This window comes from Notothenia coriiceps, unplaced genomic scaffold, assembly GCF_000735185.1.
Source record: "Notothenia coriiceps isolate Sejong01 unplaced genomic scaffold, NC01 NC01_scaffold00034405, whole genome shotgun sequence".
Classification (NCBI taxonomy): Eukaryota; Metazoa; Chordata; class Actinopteri; order Perciformes; family Nototheniidae; genus Notothenia; species Notothenia coriiceps.
The window spans coordinates 392-4,509 of NW_011367106.1; the positions used below are offsets into that span (position 1 = coordinate 392).

The 4,118-nt window shown below is 39.8% G+C and overlaps 1 long non-coding RNA gene across 1 annotated transcript; it reads right to left on the minus strand.

The window, feature by feature from the left end:
• Window positions 1-2,317: 2,317 nt before the first annotated feature.
• LOC104962157 (uncharacterized) lies at window positions 2,318-3,459 on the minus strand. Its single transcript, XR_800176.1, has 3 exons — window positions 3,316-3,459; window positions 3,181-3,230; window positions 2,318-3,093 (listed from the first exon to the last, which is right to left on the minus strand). It is a non-coding gene; the product is annotated as an uncharacterized lncRNA (long non-coding RNA).
• Between the last annotated feature and the right edge of the window lie 659 nt (window positions 3,460-4,118).

Genomic DNA, 4,118 nt, shown 5'->3' on the forward strand with positions numbered 1-4,118 from the left:
GGAAGGCCAAAACGCTGTTACTTGGCCTTTTAGGAGGTGGTTGGGAGCTGGTGGAGGTCACGGACTCCTCCTCACTGCTGAGGGACACTTGGGAAGGCCCTTCTCCAGCAGAGGTGGAGGCCTCAGCAGCAGTCTAGCCATGGCTTGACAACGGGCATGAGGCAACTAGGGTGGGAGGCTGAATTGATGGCCTTCCCCCAATTGCCTCATGCATGGCCTCAAACCATGGCCAGGTAGCTGCTGAGGCTTCTCCCCCGTCTGTTCCTGTCCCAGTTGGGGGATCCTTTAACTCCTATTGACACCACAGAGAACAGACTGTTATTTAAAGGGCAGTGGAGGCAAAATGCACAGCTAAAGACAAATTAAACAAATTCTAAATGTGTCATTGCTTACACCTTAAATGTTAAAGTGTAAACAACTAAGCAAATTCACATTTTAAAATAGGAGGCTGGGGTCGCCAGTTGAAGTCTGTATCATAATATCTACAAACACTAACCCCCCACAGCGCGCAGCCATGTGATTTGCCTTACCTTGTATTCTGTGATCAGGTTGTCCCATTTGTTTGATGTCATAGCCCCACTGCCCCATCTGAACACACACCCACACAACGAGACCAGTCAAGTCCATTTGAGATGATGTACTCATCTAAAACTTGGAAAATGTCTCTTCATGTGGTCCTACCTTCCAGTGCTTTGTAAAATACTATTTCCTCAACAAAGTTGTCTTCTGAAATAAATCTGATGTATGCAAGCAATTCTGCGACATTTGCTACATCCGTGCTCTCATCCAGCTGCAGAGCGAAACATTCACTCGCTCTCACTTGCTCCAAAAGCTGAGCAGATACTCAGTTTCACTCTCAGTAGTTCGATTCTGATTGGCTTGAAGGGCGGTCGTGTGATTAAAAAACTAAAAATATTAAAAGATTGGCTTCAAAGGACACATAGATTGATAGATATGCAGTTATTAATAACAACTATTAAAACAAATCCTGTTTCCCTCAAACTTTGCGTGACCCCCCTGGTAACCCCTGGCGGCCCCAAGGGGGTCGGGGCCCCCACTTTGAAAAACAATGCTATAGTACACCTATATTTGTCAAATCAGCATTTGGAACAGGTGCTCCATCTTAACCCTTGCAAGGGTTTCAGCATCTGTGACTGAGATAAATACATCAGATTAGGCTTGAATGGAACAACGCTGGAAATGAAAGCATTTAGGCAAGTTATGGTTTAAGAATGTAAAAGCTTAAGAAAGCAGCGGTAATTTACATGATCTTCGTGTGTCTGTCATAATGACGATCGTGTTTTCCGTGAGCGACCGAATATTCTCTCGCTGTAAAGGCTGCGGCCGCGAGGCATTGTGGGGCAGCATTTTACAGTGTTTCCTAAGCTAAAGGAGGTGATAAAGGAAGTTTGAAGCCTCCTTTCCTATCAGATTCTAGAGAATTCGAACGGCTCTTATCTTGGCTGCCACTGAGGTACTTCTGGGTCCTTTCACTCCGTTAGGAAGGTTCAAAAAGCTTTATTAGAAGGACCATAATGACACAGTTGTAGTTCTTATTTTCGACCACATGATGGCGACAAATCACTGCGTATATTTCCCAGTGTGGCGCCTTTACCAGATTTAAACGTCTATTCATATTTATTCTGCAGGAAATGTACCTTATTGTCATGTTTTGACTTGACCTACTTTGCTGTATTCCTCTACACCACCTAATGTTAGAGATACTATGCTGATAGCCTTTTTTATTACACTATAATGGTTGGATTCATTTTGTTATATTTTGTTTTTTTAGGTTATTGATAAAAACCACGCCCCTTAACTGTGATATAATGGCCACATACCACGGCCTGTCGTGAGCTATTGCTTAAATATATAACAATGAATTAAGGGTTATCTATCCTTATTTTTATAGCACCTCTCATGCAAAAAAGGTGCTTCCAAAACAAAAAACAAGAATAAAAACAATACAATTAAATATATTAAGGATTAAATAAGAATTGAATAAAAAATATATTAAATTCTAGTAAATAATATGTAATTAAAACCCATATTTTGGTACTTTAACTAAATATTGATGCATGTATGAACTTAAGTACCATTTTAAATACTTATGAAATCGTATTTATTGCATGTTTTATTGCTATTTTACCTAATTAACATCTGCATATTCCCCACCACAGATAGCATGTATTTAAAGTGGGAGATAGATATTGGGGAGAAAGACAGAAAACCAAGCGAGACATTTTCCACAAGAGAAAACATTTATTCCTCAAAACCCCCGAGGCGTCATTTCATTCAAAATAATAATAACATTAAGAAGGCAAACATTACACCGCGGGTTTATTTAAGGCACAGGATCGATAACAGGTATTTAAAACGTCCAACGGTACAAACCTCACAACTTAACTCAAGTCCTCTTCAAACGGCTGCTCACATTATTCACGATTGGTTCGAACGCCAATCAAAACACTTATTCAAGTATCCTTCATTTCACACTTTAGCACTTGTTCATAGCCCTAAAATGCCCCTTCACTTACATCCTCGTAAAATATACAGTGCAATCATTTTACTCTTTGCATATGTGCATTCCTTGTGTATAATCAAGCATAAATAACAACAATACGGAGGACGACCACCGTACAATTAGAGGTAAACAATCAAATAACACTGCATGACAAAAGAAATATCGCTACGTTTGTGTTTGTTTCCGTTCCTTTGGTACGAGTTCTCAAACAGAATTGAACAAATGGGACAGACGGTAATAACCAGGTTGACATATTTCAATATGATGCCACAAAGCCCCTGCAAATCATTATATTATCAACTTCTTATTTACATAAAACACCGGAGACAAGGCAGTTAGTGAGTTTCAAACGCATCGCAATCTGTACCAGGATGAGGATGAGATGGGAGATGTTGTTGCATGCTGACATGAGTCCTGGGATGAATTGAAAATTGTACATAAATAAATGTGCCCTTATAATAACAAGATGTCTATATTACAGCAGAAACGGGAGAGTCCATTATGAGAGGAGGGGGTCGTGAATACTTCTTAAGCTTCGAGACGACACGCCGTCATCACTCAGATCATACCTGCAAGAGAAAACGTATATTTAATAACAAAAATAAGTTGTTTATTAGCTGAATAGTTCACTCAAAGCTGCAGATTAAGTGAATTACCATTGCGTCCATCCTTTAGAGATATCCTCCCCACTTAAATCTACAAGTACCTGCAATTTAAAGCAAAAGATTTGAAGTTTTAAGAGTGTTTAAAAGTCGTTTTAATTCAGGAGAAGTTCGTTTAATAAGAGTTACCTTTCCCAGAAAGCCTTTGTGTTTGGACAGGATGCTTCCTCCGTTCTTCACGGCTACATCAAGAGTCCTCCTGTGGAGCTCCACCATAGAAACACTGAACTCAAATCTGCAAAACAAGATCAAAAAAGCTCCATATTATCAACCTTTCAAGCTCTTTAAAGAGTCCTTGATGTTCAGGTGTATGTCAGTAAGTAGTGTCTCTACTTTAAAGAGTCCTCTCCTGCTGATGTTCAGGTGTATATCAGTATGTAGTGTCTCTACTTTAAAGAGTCCTCTCCTGCTGATGTTCAGGTGTATATCAGTATGTAGTGTCTCTACTTTAAAGATCCTCTCCTATCCTCTCCTGCTGATGTTCAGGTGTATATCAGTATGTAGTGTCTCTACTTTAAAGAGTCCTCTCCTGCTGATGTTCAGGTGTATATCAGTATGTAGTGTCTCTACTTTAAAGAGTCCTCTCCTGCTGATGTTCCTCTCCTGCTGATGTTCAGGTGTATATCAGTATGTAGTGTCTCTACTTTAAAGAGTCCTCTCCTGCTGATGTTCAGGTGTATATCAGTATGTAGTGTATTCAGTATGAGTGTCTTACTTTTAAAGTAGAGACACTACATACTGATATACACCTGAACATCAGCAGGAGAGGACTCTTTAAAGTAGAGACACTACATACTGATATACACCTGAACATCAGCAGGAGAGGACTCTTTAAAATAGAGTCACTACATACTGACATACACCTGAACATCAGCAGGAGAGGACTCTTTAAAGTAGAGACACTACATACTGATATACACCTGAACATCAGC